This window comes from Durio zibethinus, chromosome 28 (assembly GCF_047325235.1).
Source record: "Durio zibethinus cultivar Kanyao isolate XHJ-2024 chromosome 28, ASM4732523v1, whole genome shotgun sequence".
Lineage (NCBI taxonomy): Eukaryota > Viridiplantae > Streptophyta > Magnoliopsida > Malvales > Malvaceae > Durio > Durio zibethinus.
Genome location: NC_143189.1, coordinates 6,173,004 through 6,192,459, shown reverse-complemented (window position 1 = coordinate 6,192,459; position 19,456 = coordinate 6,173,004). Strand labels below are relative to the sequence as shown.

The window sequence follows — 19,456 nt, the reverse complement described above, 5'->3', positions numbered from 1 at the left end:
ATGAAAATAAAGAACATTACAAAAAAAAGAGAATAAAGAAAATTAAAGCCTTTTTCAATCAATTATTTGATGCCTTATATGAGATTGGTATGGTACAGTCAGTAAATTTATGTACCTATTGTAAAAGATATGTTTCGAATCAAATGTGTAAATACCATAGTGGGGCTTTAGGCCATTTTGTTGAAACTTATAAACAATTCCATGAAAAGGTGCAAAAATTAATGAAATTTTATCAAATTGAGTTTTATGAGGAAGGGAAAACTTTAAAAAAGGCTGAGCTGTCTATGATCGATAAGTTATTGAAGTGGATGCCAAAACTGGTAACCATTTACTATAATGAAAAACTAAAGTCAATCATAGACAAGCTTATCCCAAAGTAAGTAACTCTTAAAGTCCTAAGCATATTCCTCTATAATGATGAAAAGGCTGTGCCATTGAGGTATGGCTATGAAGTGACAATTTAGGGGTAGGAGTAGATCATGCCCAAACCAGATGCTGCCAACATAATTAGTATAGGTGGCATAACCGGAAGTGGAAAGTGTTATACTTTAAAAATGCTAAAAATTACAAGAAAAAAAATAGTAATGGAAAATGGGTTAAGTTGAGTTAATTCCATAAAAAGGTAGTCCAAAACTTATGTAAGAAAAAAAATCATGTGAGTCATTGAAGCTGGTAAAGCACAATGAGTATTCTGTAATTTAGCAGTTAAACAAGATACCAATTATGATATCTTTGTTATCACTGTTATTGAACTCGAAACCACATTGCAATACCTTGTTAAATGTGCTAAATTAAGCTTATATGGCACATAATATGTTTGTGAAATATATGAACCATTTGATAGGAAATCCGATGGTGCCATATTACATAACCTTTAGTGATGATAAAATCCCACCTGAAGGAAAGGGAAGCACAAAGGCTTTAAATATCATTATTAAATACAAGAGTCATATTATAGCTAAGGTCCTTATTTTGGCTATTAATGTTATGCCCAAGTCCACCCTAGTAAGATTGTCCATTGATATGTCCCATATAAAAATAAGTTATATGATCGTTTGAGCTTTGATGAGATTATGAATAAGGTACTGAGAACCAATAAGATGCCTTTAGAATCGGGCCTTGCACATTTAATGTAAAGTTTACGGTTATGGATATCTTTTTATATTATAGCTATTTACTAGATAAGTCATGGATTCACATAGTAGCTGCTGTTCTGTCATCCTTACAACAAAAAGTTAAGTCGATGTAGAAAGACAATTTGTAATCATGGTTGAAGCAAAAGACTTGTTGGTGACTCAATCTATGAATACTCTTTATGTAGAAGCTGTAGATAAATCATTCGAGTGTTCTTATCAATCTTTTGAACTTGTCAATACAATAGGTGAAACATTTAAATTATATCAACTAAATTTTACTAAGATCATGGTCAATCAAATTGTTAATAAACATTGGTACCTTGGAGTTGGGCTAAAAAAAATTTACAAGAGATAAAAGAGCCACCCATGCTAACATACAATAGCGAAAGATTAAGCCTAAGGTGTAAAGCTGGGGAATGAAAAATAAAGGGGATGCAAGACAATAGAAGAGGAAAAACAATGGCAAGAAGCATGCCAATGGTTATCTCACACCTGTATGAAACTTTTAGGCTAGAAGGATATATATATCCAAGGTCAAAAGAAAATGCTGAAGAGAAATTGAGTATTAAAGAAGCTTTCATCGAGTTATCCATCCAAATGATAGGCAAAGAAGATACAAAAGTCTAGGAGGAAGAGGTGTTAGTTTGTCCATGTCCACCAGGCTCTGAATTAAAAAATTAGAGTGTCATCAAAATGTCTGCTATCCTTGATACCTTCATAATGTAATTATAACTCTCAATTGCTTATACCTGATATGGTCTTTTATGTATAGGTCTCTTATCATTTATTATCTTAATAAAAAATAAGAGTATGCATTTTGATTTATTTCTTCTATTCAATTTTCATTTTCTTTCTAGTCAAAGCATTTCACCAATACTTCTCATTTCATTTAATTTCAGGTCCTCAAATGAATATAAAGGTTATTATGATAACAATCAATGATTTAATTTTGAAAACTCAATTAATGCTGATGAACTATATTACCTCCAAATCTAATGAGATTGATTGAATAAGAGAATAAATCTATTGAGCCTCATAAAAAAGTCACTGAGATGATAAATTTAAGAGATGATGAAAATAAAAAGAAAGTTAAGGTTGGCATATCCCTTCCATCAGCTAATAAACAAAAGTTAGAAGATCTTCTTTTAAAGTTTGTTGATGTGTTTACTTAGTCTTATCAAGATATGCCTAGGCTTAACACTTAAATAGTAGAGCACAAGTTAACTTTAAAGCCTGAATGGAGGCCTATTCAATAAAAGTTAAGAAGAATAAAGCCTGAAATGTTGTTAAAAATTAAAAAAAAGATAAAAAATAGTTTGATGGAGGCTTTCTACAAGTGGCCAAATATTCTAAGTGGATAGTTAATATAGTACATGTTTCTAAAAAAGATAAAAAAAGTATGAATGTGCATGGATTACCGAGATTTGAATAAAACCAGTTTGAAGGATAATTTTTCTTTGCCTCATATAAACACATTGATAGATAACATGGCTCGATATTTTTTTTTTATGGATGGATTCTTAGGTTATAATCAGATAAAGATGGCCTAAGATAATATGAAAAAAATCACTTTCATAACTATGTGCGATACATTTTGCTATAAGGTTATGCCCTTTAGATTGAAAAATATTAAGACAATTTATCAAAGGGCTATGGTGATATTTTTCCATGACATAATACACAAGGAGATTAAGGTGTATGTAGATGATATAATCATAAAATATCATAAAAGAGAAATCTACGTAGCTAACCTCAAAAAGTTATTTGAGAGGTTAAGGAAGTTTCAGCATAAGCTAAATCCATCCAAATGCACATTTGGGGCTAAGTCAGAAAAGTTGATAGGTTTCATGGTTAGTGAAAAGGGATTGAAGTAGATCTAGACATGATACATGCCATCAAAAAACTATTTCTCTAAGTATGTCAAAGAAAGTTCAAAGTTTTTTAGGCAAATTGAATTACCTCTCCCGGTTCATTTCCTAACTTACCTTCAAATGTGACCCCATCTTTAAGCTCTTTCAAAAAAATAATCTTGGTGAATAGGATGAAGAGTGTCAAGAGGCTTTTAATAGGATTAAACAGTACCTATCAAATCCTTAAGTGTTGGTACCACCTATTCCAAGACAATTGCTAATTCTATAGTTAATCATACGTGATAAGTTAATAGGATGTGTGCTAGGGCAGCAAGAAGAGTCCAAAAAAAAGACAAAAGTCATTTACTACTTGAGCAAAAAATTCATAAAATAAAGTTTAAGTATTCATCATTGGAGAAAATGTGTTGTGTTTTGGCTTAGATAGCTAAAAGACTCAGATAGTACATGCTTTACTATACCATTTCGTTTATAGCCAAACTAGACCCAATCAAGTATATTTTTAAGAAATCATCATTATTTGAAAGGATTGCAAGATGGCAAGTAATGCTCTTGGAGTATGATGTTGTATACATAAGCCAAAAAAAATTAAAAAAAAGTGCCATAGTAAAATTCCTCACAAATATGCTACTGAAAATTTTAAACCAATGAAACTTGATTTTTCATATGAAGAATTAATGGTTATTTTTTAGCTAAAAAAAGAAGAAGATAATGAGAAATCCTGGAAAATGTACTTTGATAAGGTTATTAATGCCTTGGGCATAAAATTGGGGTAATTTTGATATCTCTCAAAGGATGTTATAATCCCATTATAGCAAGGATGAATTTTAATTATACTAATAATGTGACAGAATATAAGGCTTGTGTCATGGTTTACAAGCTGCTTTGGATAAAAAAATTAAAGTATTAAAGGTGTTCAGGGATTCAACTTTGGTTATTTATCAATTGAAGAGAGAATGTGAGATAAAAGATTCAAAGTTTATCCCATATCATAAGTATATCTTAAAGTTGTACACATAGTTTGAAGAAGTCCAATTTGAATATTTACCCTATGAAGAAAATCATATTGCATATGCCTTGGCTACTCTAACGGTGATGACCCAGATTGATAATAATACTGAGATTCAGCTCATTAAGTTAGATGTTAAAGATATACCAATACATCGCACCAATGTGAAAGAGAAAAAATATGGAAAGCCTTGGTACTATGACATTCTGCAATACTTAAAGAATAAGCAATATCTAGATCAAGCAACAAAGAATGATAAGAGAGTCTTGAAAAGATTGGCTATAGGTTTCTTCCTAGATGATGATGTCTTTTACAAAAAAAAAATACAGATAAGGTATTATTGTGTTGTGTAAATGCAGTCGAGGTAAAAAAAATAATTGAGAATGTGCATGCCGAGGTATGTGAGGCACATGCCAATGGACATATGATTGCAAGATAAATTATAAGAGCTAGATACTATTGGCTAACAATGGTGAGTGATTGCATCAATTATACTCAAAAGTGTCATAAGTATCAAATTTATGCTGACAAGATCCATGCTTTGCCTATTACTTTATATGTTTTAAAATCACCTTGGCCATTTTTTATGCGAGGCATAGATGTTATTGGTCCTATTACTCCTAAGGCATCGAACAAGAATAGATTCACTTTTGTGATGATCAATTACTTCACAAAATGGGTTAAGACAACTTTTTATACAAATATGACATGATTAGTAGTTTGTAAGTTTATAAAAAATAATAATCTGTAGATATGGACTCTTGGAGATAATCATTTCAAATAATGCTAAGAACTTAAATAATAAAATAATGAAAAAGATATGTGCTCAGTTTAAAATTAAGCACCATAATTTGTATCATACCATCCAAAAATGAATGAGACAGTAGAAGCTGTGAATAAAAACATTAAAAGGATCATAGTGAGAATAACTAAAACATATAAAGATTGGCATGAGAAATTCCTTTTGCTTTATATGCCTATCGAATGTCTACTGGGACAACTTTATTTCCTTAGTTTATGAAATGAAAGTTGTATTGCCAGTAGAAATAGAAATCTTATTTTTAAGAATGTTAAGAGAAGTGGAATTATAAAGAAGCTGAATGGATTCAAAAGCGCAATGAACAACTAAACTTCATTAAAAAAAAGAGGCTAGTAACACTATGTCATAGTCAATTATATTAGAGAAGGATGATGAGAGCTCATGACAGAAAAATCCAACCTTATCAATTTCACAAAGAAAAGTTGGTTTTGAAAAGAATTTTCTCAAATCAATATGATAACAAAGAAAAGTGGACCCTAAATTAGGAAGGGATATTGTAAAAAGCACTTTTTTAAGTGGAGCATTAATTTTAACAAAGATGGATGGAGATGATATTCCTAATCCCATAAATTTTAATGCCATGAAAAAGTACTTTGCTTAAACAAATAAAAAAAAAGTTTAAATAAAAAACCCAAAAAGCCAGTTTAAACTAAAAAAGGGTTTGTCCAAGTTGAAAACCTGTAAAGGTGACTTGGATAAGGAGAATATGACATCATTTTGGAGGTTCATCAATATGAAAACTAGTATATTTTGAAGAGCTCTGAAATGCTGATGGCATTATGTAGTTGAGTTTTTGAAAAGAATCTGAGCTATGTTGTCATGATTATCTGATTATTTATTTTAGGGCATTGTTATCCCAAATAGCCATTTTTGTATGCCTTTACCTTGTCCAATTGTAAAAATTTATCCCAGATAATCATCATTTATAATCTAGCTTTTTTTCTAAATAAAAGATATTCATTTCATTTTATTATCTATAAAATGCTTTCAATCCTTACCTTTTTCTTTCTATTTAAATGCTTTACAAGGAATAAAAGAAATGTATAATCTACATCTTATATATTTTGAAATTGAGATAATGATTAATAATTGAATAATGTCATAAGAAATTATATATTGCTTTAGAAAAGTTGAAAGAGACAATGGCAAAATATAAAACCTTCAAAGTTTATTATGAACATTGGTTTTGAAGAGAAAAGAAAGAAAATTCCCCTAAAGAAATAGGCTAGTGCCCATTTTGAATAATAAAGAATGGAATTGATTTTGTTCCCCTTGTTGGAAATTTGAAGAGTTTGAAGTTAAAAAAAAAAGTCTTGAAAACCTTATTACCAAAATTAGAATTTCATGGCTTTGCATTGGCATAATCTGGTATAAGCAAATATTTGAATAATCTGCATTATTGTTTAAGACATACATTTGCATCATTTAATGAGAATATGGATTTGTTACATTTACATCATTTGCATTGTCATTTATCACATACAAATTTTTAACTTTGATAAAAGATTCCGAACTTATGATTCCTTAGATGAGGAAAACATTTTTCGTATTGTGAAGGCCTTTATTTTAAAGGATCTTTTTCTTTAAGACATCCGAAGATCATCTATAAAACCTTTGGGTATAATCTTTAAAAATTTATGGATCGTTTGATCTCATATTTTGATACAAACTTAGTCTAGTCATTTTCAACTTTGGCTCAATCCAATCATTTATTTTTTTGATTTGTGGTTCAATCTCGATCACTCATTTTTAATCTCGGCTCAATCTATATCATTTATTGTTTTGACTTGTGGTTCAATTTTGGTCATTCATTCTTGGCCTTGGCTCGGTTTAGGTTAAATTTTTTTTTACTTGCGATTCAATCTTGGTTAGTCATTTTTACTTTGGCTTAGTCCAGATTCTTTAAGTTTCTGACTTATGGCTCGATCCTAATCACTTTCATTTTTAATTTTCGCATAACTTGATCACTTTTATCTTTAACTATGGTTCATCCAGTTATTTTCACATTCAAATTTGGCTTTGCGCAAATCATTTAACTTTGAACTTTGACTTGAAATAGGCAATTCATTTTTTGAACCCAAACATAATGGCTGTCTATATTTTTACATTATTTCTATTTCATAAAAATGTGTAAAGAAGGGTAGTTGTAAACATTTCATTTTGTCTAGGCTTACATTTAATTTCTTGATTTCGATTTTGTCAATATCGTCAGGCTTTTGAGACATCTATTGGGCCTTTTGGGCTTCAAATAGACCTATGCTAGTTGGTATTTGGGCTTTGAGCCCAGCAAATAGCTTTATCTTGTCTAGGCTTTGAGCCCAATATATGGTTTACTTTGGTGTGGGCTTTGGCCCAGTGGGTATTTTATTTTTATTTTTTTATTTATTTGTTTATTTTTTTTAATAAAAACTAAACTAAAAAAAAAAGGAAAGAAAGAAATTAGAAAGTTTCATGAGATTCAATCCTAGAAATCGAATTTGTGTAAAACAAGAAACTAAATCATGAAAAATGATGATTGAACCAATTTTTAAATAACAAATCAAGTAATAAACGAGATTAAATCTGTTTGTGACAAATTCAATCTTTGTTATTGAATAAAATCCCTAAGATTTCTTATAAAAATCTTTTAAATCGTGCCTAAAACCACATAAAAACACAGGGAAAAGAATAGGTAAAAAATTGCTAAAAGTGTATTTTAGCTTTTGAAAAGCTTCTAGGTTTTTGGGGTTTTAATCTTGAAATTTTGATTTTAGGGATTAGTTTTTTTGGTTTTGAATTATGTTTGTGGTTTGAGATTTTCGAGTTGATTTCTAGGGAATTGTTTGGATTCTGGGATTAGTTAGTTTTTTTTTTTTCTTTTTTTAAAGAAAAAATTTGGAAATTGCGATGAAGGTTTGAAGTTTTCAATTGAATTTCTCGACCAAAGTTGAAGATACTGACGTAAAACCCAGATTATGGTGAGCATTTTCAAAATTCGATGCAATCGTAATAGACTGGCTGCCATGTTCTTCATTCATTTTTGAGAGAAAACAGAGAGAATTTTGGGTTAGAGTGAGAAATAACTGAATTTGGCCAAACTATTAAGAAATCTACATCAAACTATTAAAGCATTCTAAAATTTTTTTTTTAAATAGGACAGATTCAGTTATGTTGTCAATCGTATCTAAATAAAAAATATTAGTGACAACTTCTAAAGTCAATATTTAGTTATAGGTCATTGAATTTATACGTTATGACAATATATATATATGAGAAATGATCAACGTATATAATATAAAATTTAAAAAAATTATACATTTTTTAACCATTAATTTCAATAAATTTAAAAAATAAGAGAAACAAGTAAAAATAAAAAAATAATATAATTTCATTTCTTAGATTCTATTAATATCAATAATTAGACTTTTTTTCTGTAAGTTAATCTGTTATGTCTATGCTTGTAGCTGTAGTCCTTAATTTATCATTATCTACTAGTGGCTGAAACTTACCTTTATCATTTTGTCTGATAAAAAGGAAATAAAGAAAAAATCTTAACGATTGAGTTACAAAATATATAACACATATTATTATGAATTTCAATCATTAAATTAATTTTTTTTTATCTTATCTCGTTTCAGTCCTTACTAAAATAGTATAAAAGTTTATTGTTAGTTTTAGTGGCACAGGTGTTCTGAGTATTTAGTTTCATAATCCATGTAATTTAAATATAATAATTGAGTTTCTTTTTTTAACTTAAACGTTTAAAATAATCCATTTAAATAAAACTTTTAAAGTAATCAATCATTTGATTTAATATATTATCATAGCTCTTGAATTTGAAATTTTGAATCCTCAAAAAAAAAAAAAAAAAAAAAAAACATTTCTCTCGTTTCTCAACTTAATTGTATTTTTTGGTTTTAGTGGTGTGTATCCGTGTTGGATATTAGCAAAATATTTTTAAATGAAAATTTATAATATTCCAAAATTATAGTAAAAAATTCTAATTGACAAGATCATAACCTTCGTAACTAAGGAAAATTATTTTATACATCTATTCTATAACAATAGTAAAATCATTTTAAAAGAAACAATAAACATTAAGCAGACCCAGGAAAAACCATTAATTCCAAAGGTCTAGAATGATGTCAATAGAATAAGTTGTGCAATTTAAATTTAAATAATTAAAAATGAAAAATTATCTTCATAAAATTTAGAAAATTATCTAATTAATCTTGTCTTTAGGAATTAATTCTTAACTTTATCTTTTACCATAATTTGTTGTGCTAATTATAGGTATATAAGATTTTTTTTTAAGTGAATATTTTTATAATTTATAGGTGTGGATGGTATGATTTTTTTGGCAATATTACATATTACTTTTTTTAATAAAAAATTATCATTTCTGCAAAATTTGATTGGTACTCATATGTTAAACATGTTAAAAATCATGCAAATTTAGCTCCCTTAATCCATCGTTGACTCTTTGCCCCAGAGCGTTAAAAAATTGTTTCATTTTTTAAGGGAAAAGTAAAGGAAAGACGCATTAATTGAAACAAACAAGAATAAAAACACAGAAAACTATTGGCTTCTAACAAAAAAAAAAAAAAAAAGGAAAATGAAAGGGAAATCCAAGAATCTTGGGATTGAGATGCACAAAAGTCCATGAAGAAAACATGACATCCACACAAACTTTTAGCTATAAAGTGAAATAAATATGCTGATGGAGAGTTTTATGTTTCAACGAGCATCACAACATGACAAATCTGGATGAAATCTTAATCAAACGGCTGCAAACTATACATAAAAAAATAAAAACTAGATTCTCATTAATTTTATATCCACTTAAAAAAAATTACAATAACATTTTTAAAAAATTTTGATTTAGAATCGCATTTATAAGAATTTTTAATTCCAAAGTTATTAAGTGACGATTGAGACGACATAAAAGAAGACTTAGAGAAATTATTTTAGAATGCGTTTTATGGATGGATGAAATCAAATTGGGTTGATTTTTTAATTATTCAATTACAACATTTAATATAAAAATAAATTTTAGAAATTTATTAATCAAATTCAACTTATAATCAAGAGACACGTTAAACTGGATTAGGGGTTAAATGGACCAAATTCATTTTTTTAAATAGCATTAGGCCCCGTTCGTTGACCCTTACACTCAGGCCTCATGCCTCTTTCGTTCATAACTTGTAAAAAATTTAATCTAATTTAATTGTAAACATAAAATTTTAGTTTTAATAATAAATAAATATATTATTATTATTATTATTATTAAAATAGATTGAGATTTTGTGATAAATTTTAGGAACCAAGTTCATTTAAAAAAAAAAAAACTAAAAACTTTAAATAATCTTTCCGGCATCGTATCCCTAGCCACTTGCTGATGACAACCAAACCAGTTTCTCCCCTTCCGGTCATCTACTCATCTGCCAGTCCAAGGTTGTCAAATCGAAGCCAAATCTCATCCTTGGATCCCAAGATACATCTTTTTTGTTTCTGGATAAATACCAAGATAAATCCTTGTCTCGATAATAAAAGAAAAAACATACCCCAGTAATATCAGATCCCAACCACAAAACCAAACTCAAACACCCAGAACGCAGCACAATAACACAAACCCCATTAAATCAAAGCTTGGAAGAGGGACCGGGGACCCCGCATTTTTGTAGGTCCAACTGGGGGAGATGGTGCCGCTTTTGTAATAAAGGGACAAAAAATCAGTTACCCACGTCATTTAGAGAGAGAAGAGAAAGCAAAGCAGAGAGGAAAAAACCGGACACGTTTTCTAGGCTTCCTTCTCTGCTATCTCCTGTTCCCTCTCTGCATTGCTTGTGCTCTCTTTCTCTCTGTTTCGCATAAAATCAGCCGGTAGAGACAGAAGAGAGCAAAGCAATGCACCTTTTATATATACATTCAAGACTCTTTCTTTGCTCATTCTATTGAGGGAGAGAGGAGATTCATAGACTTTGTCTTTCAACATTTTTCTATCACCATGATCTCCTTGCATAGAACCTGTTTTCTGGTAATTTAAAGCCAACCCATTTTTATTTTGACAATTTCTTGAATACCCATTTCCTAGAATTCAATTCTAAAGCCAAAAAATTTTTATTTCTCTTTTTCATGTTTCTTTCAATCTGTTTCACATTGAAAATCAAGTGGTTTTTTTTTTTCAAGGTCTTTTCTTTATAGCTTTTTTTTTTTCATTCCAAAAAACAAAAATATCAAAACTCAACCTATTGTTTTGCTAATCTTTGTAAGATATTCAACATCTAAGCCTTTTAAATAGCATTAAATATCTTAAGATTTACCGGAAATTATAAAAACAAAAAAGTCTCGTTTGTTTTCAATTTAATTTTGTTACTGTCTTATTGAAACAGACAACACTGGCATTTCTGGGCCTTCAAGCCCTTTCTCTTACAAGCTGAAGAAGCTGCCACCAGCTTCAGTCGAAGTGACAGCTTTAGGCCCCAACAGAGAAAGAAACGGCCGTGTTTTGATCGAAAACAACAACACATTGAAAGAAATAAGAGGAGATAGCACTTCTGTTGCTAAAGTGGACTTCAATCCCACCATTGCCAGCGGAGACTGTGACGTCTACTATGATGACGCCGCCACCGAGGATCAGATTGTCACCCTTTGGGCTATCTCTGTTGCCAGGTAAGATTCTATATTTTTCCTTTTATAATAACTGTTTTTGTTTAATTTGGATTTTTTTTTGGCTTTTTTTTGGTGTTACGAGCTTAATGTTTTTGCTGGGTTTGTCATGGTGATTTGAGATTTTATAAATATTTTTGAGGACTAGTATCATTGTTTTGTATATTTTTAAATAATAAGATGTTCTTTTAAGTGTTGGGTCTTATTTTATTTTCTGGTTCTCTGCCTGAATCTTTTCTTTCTTTTTTCTTTTTTTCTTTATGTTTAAGTTTATGGTTTTCTTTTTGATGTCCTTGATGTGGAGTCTGTGTTTTGTATTGAATGCTAGATCTTGATGTTCTGGCTACAATAATTTATTCCGAGGCTAATACCGATCTTTGCTTTGTTGTTGAAATTTTGTAGTTCAGAAATCAAAAAGAAAAGAAAATTTTATTTTGTTGATTTTGTAATTTTTAGTTGATATTCTGTTTTAATAATTGATTCTTTGCCTGGCACCACCTTTGTCTTTGTGTTAGTTCTTTGGGATGATTGAAGTTCCTGTAATGCTAGAATGTACGATGTGTTTAATAAGCTACTCTATATCAAAATCCAATAAGAATTTGCTTTTTTATTCTTTCAAAGTCCTAAATCTTCTTCAATCTGCTGCAGTGGGTATTCTTTGTTGCGACATCCTCAGCACAACAAAGGGCTTGCCTTCACTGAGAAAGAAAGAGTTGCTCATTATTTGCGCGGCCTTCTTCTCCCCAACTGTTATTTCTCAAGAGCTCCAGGTTATCTACCCTGCTTGTACATTATTTTGCCTTTAGTTGATTATTCTGTTTAAATTTGGTTCATTTTCCATAACTGTGCAATATTTATGAACTTTCAACAGTTGAAGAAAATGATGCGTAATGTCTGCCACTATCAAGTTCCTCTGCAGAAGTACATGGCCATGATGGATTTGCAGGTACCCATTCACTCTATTACTTTTGCTTTTGCTTGTAGAGTTGTACGTCTCCATCCTGAACCTAACGGATCATTTCATTTTCTGGTATGCAAAAAAAAAAAAGAGATTTTACAAAGTCAATTCTTAGGAAATCTTGAATCAGGCTATTTGTCCTTACTTCAACAAATGAAGTACAGACCTTTTCGATGAAAGAACTTTTGTTGTCTTGGTCCCAATTCAACACTAAACAAGTCTGAACTAGTTGAATTCTTGTGTCAGAAATTCTCCGAGTTAGTTTGCCATTTCCATAAACAATATAATTGACAACTCGAAGTTGCATATTATCCTTTTCCCGAAAGGGATTATGGGGGAAGAGTGTTGCTAAATTTATACTATCAAATATTTCATACAGGGTTACCAGTGTTCCAAAACAAAATACTTTTTCTTGGTAGGTGTGATCCATCGGACAGGATCCAATTTTTTAATTTTTTTGATTCCTTAGAGCTTGTTTTGCCCGTTCCTGGTGGTATCAAGATGCTACTGTGTTGAGATATCTTATCTGTTTCTCCGGGAAAATGGATATTCTTAGAAAGTTTTCAGTTCAATCCCTTTTTGTTTTCTCTCCACTCGAACCAATCTACCCACTTGGTTTCTTGTATTTAAAGTGATTTGGGTATCTACTCCAATGATACTATTGTTCCGTACCATTATGAAAGAAGATTCGGATAAAATATGCACTTCCTTAGGAATGAAAAAATCGACCTACTTTCATTTGGTACTTTGGCTTAAACCTTTTTTTCAACTGGAATTATTGCTGCATGTTTATTAGTAGTCAATATGTAGTTGCACCCAATAGCATGATTTTATTACACTGTAGTTTATCATATGAATAATATGTTATATTTTAATAGCGTGGTACTGTCCTATTAATACAAGTTGATGTAAATTTGCATTTATGATTTTATTTCTATATTTAATTGCAAATCTTTACTTCCTCTTGCCATTAGCTCCCATTCTTATTCTGTTTTAAATATTTCCAAAAATTCATATGCACTATATTGTACTCGGAAAGCAATGATATGCGGTGCTTTAATCAATTCCCATGAAAGACTTTAACAGTTGCTCTCATTTTCAGGAGACAAATGAAAGGCTGTTCTACAAACTTCTCATTGACAATGTTGAGGAGTTACCGCCAGTTATCTACACTCCAACTGTTGGTGAAGCTTTGCCAGAAATATGGAAGCATCTTCAGGCGCCCTCAGGGCCTTTTTAGAAGTTTGAAAGAAAAGTATGTTTCTCACATGAGAACTGGTTCCTCAGATTATAATTGACATGGAACTCTTGAATTCTTGTTTCTTTCCCTTTTTGTTTACTCTAATATGTACCCTATATAGGGGGAAGATTCATGAAGTTCTGAGAAATTGGCCCCAGAAGAATATTCAAATCATTGTTGTCACTGATGTGGAAAGGATTTTGGGTCTAGGGGACCTTGGATGTCAGGTTTAAACACTTGGAGACATCTGCTCATAACTGCCTCTTTCTCTCTCGTGTGCTGTTGACTTGTTAATGGTAATTTATGTCCTCAGGGAATGGGAATACCTATAGGGAAGCTTTCTTTATATACAGCACTAGGAGGGGTTCGTCCTTCTGCTGTAAGTATCTGTAATGATCAGTCATAATGTGGTTATTACCACTGTTTGCTTTATTTGTAAGAACTAATGGCAGCTCCATTGCATGTTGTTTATATTAAGGAAGTAATGAATCCGGCAAAGCTTCACAATTAGCTATATCTTACTGTTAACCATGTTAGCTTTATTGTGTCTCATGTAATTGTTCATTAATTACCTGCCATTTGCAGTGCTTACCTGTAACAATTGATGTGGGTACAAACAATGAGCAACTGTTGAATGACAAGTTTTATATAGGGCTTAGGCAAACGAGAGCTACTGGGCAGGTACATAATCTTATAGTGCACTTGCTTTGTTTTAGTTATGGATGCAATCAAAATTTTGTCATACTAAACTGACTTTGCTCTTTGTGACTGTAGGAATATGCTGAACTTATGCACGAATTCATGACTGCGGTCAAGCAGAACTATGGGGAGAAAGTTTTCATTGAGGTAAGTGGACTCGACGAAGACATCTGTGAATACTGGCTGGATTATATGACTTGAATGTTTGTTTATATGTTAAGTTCAATCTTTTCTGAATCTTCTTTAAATTTTTTTTGCAGTTTGAAGATTTTGCAAACCACAATGCATTGGATTTGCTTGCTAAATATGGCACAACTCATCTGGTTTTCAATGATGATATTCAGGTTATTATTTGAGCTTTGTTTTCTTAAATTAATTGGGCTTAAACATCTCACTTATGATTTGCATAAATTACATTTTCTTTTTGCAGGGAACAGCATCTGTGGTCTTGCAGGGCTTGTTGCTGCACTGAAAGTAGTTGGTGGAACCTTGGCTGATCATATATTCTTTTTCCTGGGTGTTGGAGGGGCGAGTTGTTATTACAATTTGTTGAACGTCCTGCAGTCATTCTAAAGAAGGTTTTCCCCTGTAAGACATGCCCTTTTGTTGACAATGAGTATAGCTTAGAGAAGCGTGAACAACAAAAGTGCAATGGATAAAGATTATCCTATAAGTGGATAATAAGGAAAAAACATTAAGTTAAAAGATCAGAGAAATTCTCTCCTATAATTTCACTTCTAATGCACTTATTATTAAATTCCTCCAAGGGTGGAGGGCTTTGGAGTCAAATGAATCTTAACTATTTCGATTTTGTTGTAATAGTTCAATCGTATGCCCTGAGTTCATTAAAAAAGCATGGAACAAAAACTCTAGTATTGTAAATTATCCCCTTTCTTCTTCTTTTATATTCAAACAGTTGAAGGAGAGGTAGATCTCTCAAATCCTTTCGCTTTACTACTATTACAACCTTAATTGCAGATAGGTGAACATATTTAAGTCTCTTCTCAAAGAGAATATTTGGTGAATTGCAGCCGGTGGGGATTGTAGTTTCCATTTAAGTTCTCTTCTCACTGGCATCTCTCTTGCTTTAATTTTTGTTACTCTATGCACTACTGTGTTATTGCCGCATCTGATTTTTGGTTCGATGATCTACAGGCTGGCACTGGTATAGCTGAACTCATAGCCCTTTAAATTTCAAATCAGGTTACTTTCAGCATTAATGATCACAGTTTTTATAATTTGTTTTGTAGTTTATGTAAATTACATTATGAAGCCATTGGAAATAATACTTGATTATACATGCAGACAAATATGCCACTTGAAGAGGCTTGCAAGAAGATTTCACTTGTGGACTCCAAGGTAGTAAAAATCTGATCTAAGTCTCTAGTATAAAGAAGATTATTCCTTATTTTCCATCTTGGTTTCTTTCTAATGATTAATATGTTGCATTCATTTTGTTCTTTTGGCAGGGATTGATTGTTAAATCTCGAATTGACTCTCTTCAGCATTTCAAAAAGCCCTGGGCTCACGATCATAAGCCCATCAAGAAACTTGTCGATGCTGTTAATGTGTGAAATCTCTCGCATTTGTCTCCCTTTCTCACTCCCCAAACCCCCAAGAAAAAAAAAAAAAAAAAAAAAGAAACTGTAGAAACAAAATGTTCTTAGACTCTTCACTCTTTTGTCTTATTTTGACAGGGAATCAAGCCAACAGTATTGATTGGAACATCAGGAGTAGGAAGGACATTTACTAAAGAAGCTGTTGAAGCTATGGCTGCCTTGAATGATGTATCGTATCTATATAAATTTTCTTTATAAATCAGTGAAACAATTAACCTAACCTAACCTATTGTTTATGTGACTGCTGCTGAAACCTATTATATTCTCTCTTTCTGATCCAACATCACAATCTAAATGTACTGCTGAAGAAGCTTATACTTGGAGGTAATTCAATCATGAAGCTTGTATATTTTATTTATCAACATTTAAAATATTATTTAGATCAGCCTTTGTGAAGCCTGTAGAAAGAAGTGTGCAAACTTATTTGTTCTCTCTAATATATTATTTGAACTTACATATGACTGTTAACTAAGTAAATCTAAATGGTTTTTCCGATTTCTGTTCACTTGCAGGGTCGAGCCATTTTTGCCAGTGGAAGCCCATTTCACCCTGTTGAATATGAGAACAGAGTTTTTGTGCCTGGGCAGGTAGTACCTAAAGCGGATATTCCCAGTTGTTGTTATGTATTGCATTGAGGGCTGATTTGGGTTGTCATATTTCTGTCCTACAGGCAAATAATGCTTACATCTTTGGTCTCGGTTTAATAATGTCTGGTGCAATCCGTGTTCATGATGACATGCTTCTGGCAGACTGTAAGTTCACATTTGAAGTTTAGATGTTTTGATTAAAAAGATGGTGGAATGCAAGATGCTTTTGATAACTGAGCTATCCTAACCTTTTAACCATGTCCAAAATTTGTATTGTTTTCCATGATTTAAAAGTAGTAGCACAGCACCACTAGGTTCGTTGCAAGTTGTTAAACCTTTTCTTTGTTTCTGGTTACAGCGGAGGCTTTGGCTGCACAGGTGACACAGGAGAACTTTGACAACGGACTCATTTACCCACCATTCAAAAATATCAGAAAGATTTCAGCCCATATTGCTGCCAATGTTGCAGCTAAAGCATATGAACTTGGTAAAATTCTTTCTTGTTTATAGTATACACAAGCAACTTCACTTTATTTAATCTGAATATAATTATCTCATTGTTTTATAAGTTTGGCTACTCGCCAGGCTTAACCTAAAGATCTGGTGAAGCATGCTGAGAGCTGCATGTACAGCCCTGGCTACCAAAGCTACTGGTGAAGTAGCAAGAATGCCTCCACTTTAACCATTCCTTGTGGTCTTTTATTTTGTTTTTTTCATTTCTCATTTTTTAAGCTTTGTTCCTCCTATTTCTTCTTTCCTGTCCTGCAAGTTACTTGGTGAGTAAGAAGATGAATGGTGGGTGCTGGTAGTTTAGATAAATGAAGTCAAATATAGCATGAAAAACTGTTGTTATGGACATGAAAAGTTTCAAATGAATAGAAATTTCTAGGTGTCAAAAATGGTGTGCTTTTCCAAGGTCTTTATTTCTCTCATCCTGCTCAAAATTTTCTTCAGAGTTTCAAACTCTTCCAAGTTTCAATGCAACAATATTCTGGTAAATCAAACGAAAATTGACCCTTGAGCTTTTACGTGGACTGAGGTCAGCAGGGTGGGGGATTCGGTACTTTGGTGGTTGGACCGAACGTTCTTTTTTCCTTTTGTGCATAGAGGGCTGTTGTTTGAAACAGAAAAAAGATTGTAGAAAGATTATAAGTATTAAGATTTGAATTTATGAATTATCAAATATTATTTTTTTAAAATGATTGTATGAATAAATTGATTTAAAATTTAAACTTTGAATTTATGATTGGACCAAACTTGCTGAAATAAAAACAATCGCTTAGCAACAGGACAAGATGGTGACATATTTGCCTTCTGCATGAAGCCATGTTTTTAACTAATAAGCAGTGGCTCATTTCTATACAATTCAGGAAGTAAGAAATATGATTTAATCGGCATGGATTTTTGGACGAAGCTTTGTTCAATGGTGTGAGGAAATGTCCCCCAAAATTTAAACTTTTGATATTGGGAACGGCCGGACGGTGCATCAAATTTTAACTTCTAACAATCATTGCCAAACCTTACAAAATTTATAGACCTGTAAAAAATGTCATGCGTTGGTCACCTATATTAAATCAGCCAATAAGTAAGCATGAAAAAATTCCCATGATATCATAACTCAATGATAATAATAATGATTTATCTCACGAAAAATTCAACTTTTTTTTTTTGCTTGTTTTTTCGTGGGTGTGATTATGGATGGCAGATGGTGTGATCAAGGTAAATTTTGATCGCTTTAAATTTGATATGATTATATATAAAATATTTAAATTTAATTTGATTTAATTTTATTTTTAATTTTTTATATCCGAATTTAACATAATTTATATTATATAAAATCATACTCGATCTTATTTGATTGAACTAAAAATTAATAAAATATTATTATTTAAATATAAAATATATATTTTTAAATATAAATATAAAATTTAATAAATATAAATATATAATTAATTAATTGAAAAATAATTTTTTATATATATTAAGTCGGATAAAATAATATTTATCTAAAACTCAGATCCTAACTCAATTTTAAATTTTTTTATCACTCAACTTGATCCAATATCTAATTTAAAAAAATTATTCTAAAGAATCAAATTGGATCAAAGTCTATTGAATCAAAATACCTTTCGTATGTGCGATGGATAAAGGGCAGTCAATGGCAGCTGTTCAGGATAAAGCCCTCTTTTTTAAAACCTAATCTCATCTCTCTTTTCCCTTTGCATATTATAATCTTATCTCCCTCGCTTTTCTCATTTTTAATTGTTGTCGTGGTCATCTTTTTAAGACAGGTATCCTGATAAACTGGATTTATTGTTTTTCATTTTTACTACATTTCCTTTTTAGACAATGTATGAATTAGTAAGTTGTATTAAAGTTTAAGATGGTTATGAAATTTGACTAACCTTTTGTAGGATTTTTCGAATTATGTTTTTAATTATGTAGGATCGTTATAAGATGTACAATGCTTGACTTTACAGATAAGTGGTCCAAATTATCTAAGGTCATAAGACCGTCGATTTCAAGCTTAAGAAAATCACAAATTCCTTTTCTTCGTTTCAATTTGTTTCTAAATTGACCCCCCAAAAAAATTGAAGAAAAATCAAGTCTAGTCTTTTCAAGTAAAAGCTTGCCTATAAATTAATTAATTTAAATATTTTTGTGGGTTAACTTTAAATAACTAGATCCTTTTTTTTTTTAATTTAACATTGAACATCAAACTTCAAAGGCATAAAATGCAATTAAAATAGTTGGACAAGTAAATTTTAGTAGTTTAGAAGAATAAGTGCTCAAGGTGATTGAGTTAGTAAAATTTAAATATTTTATTTGTAAAATTTAAAATTTATTATTAATAATTTATTAATAAAAAATA

At 30.9% G+C, this 19,456-nt stretch overlaps 1 pseudogene across 1 annotated transcript; it reads left to right on the top strand.

Moving 5' to 3' along the window:
- The first annotated feature begins 4,099 nt into the window (after positions 1–4,099).
- Positions 4,100–17,523, top strand: LOC111280588 (NADP-dependent malic enzyme-like; annotated as a pseudogene). Its single transcript, XR_016335042.1, has 19 exons — positions 4,100–4,298; positions 11,205–11,484; positions 12,130–12,251; positions 12,353–12,427; positions 13,542–13,694; positions 13,801–13,906; positions 13,993–14,058; positions 14,265–14,360; positions 14,454–14,525; positions 14,639–14,722; positions 14,809–14,906; positions 15,534–15,581; positions 15,684–15,737; positions 15,848–15,946; positions 16,076–16,337; positions 16,510–16,584; positions 16,668–16,749; positions 16,943–17,093; positions 17,154–17,523. The product of XR_016335042.1 is annotated as an NADP-dependent malic enzyme-like (transcript).
- Positions 17,524–19,456: the final 1,933 nt, after the last annotated feature.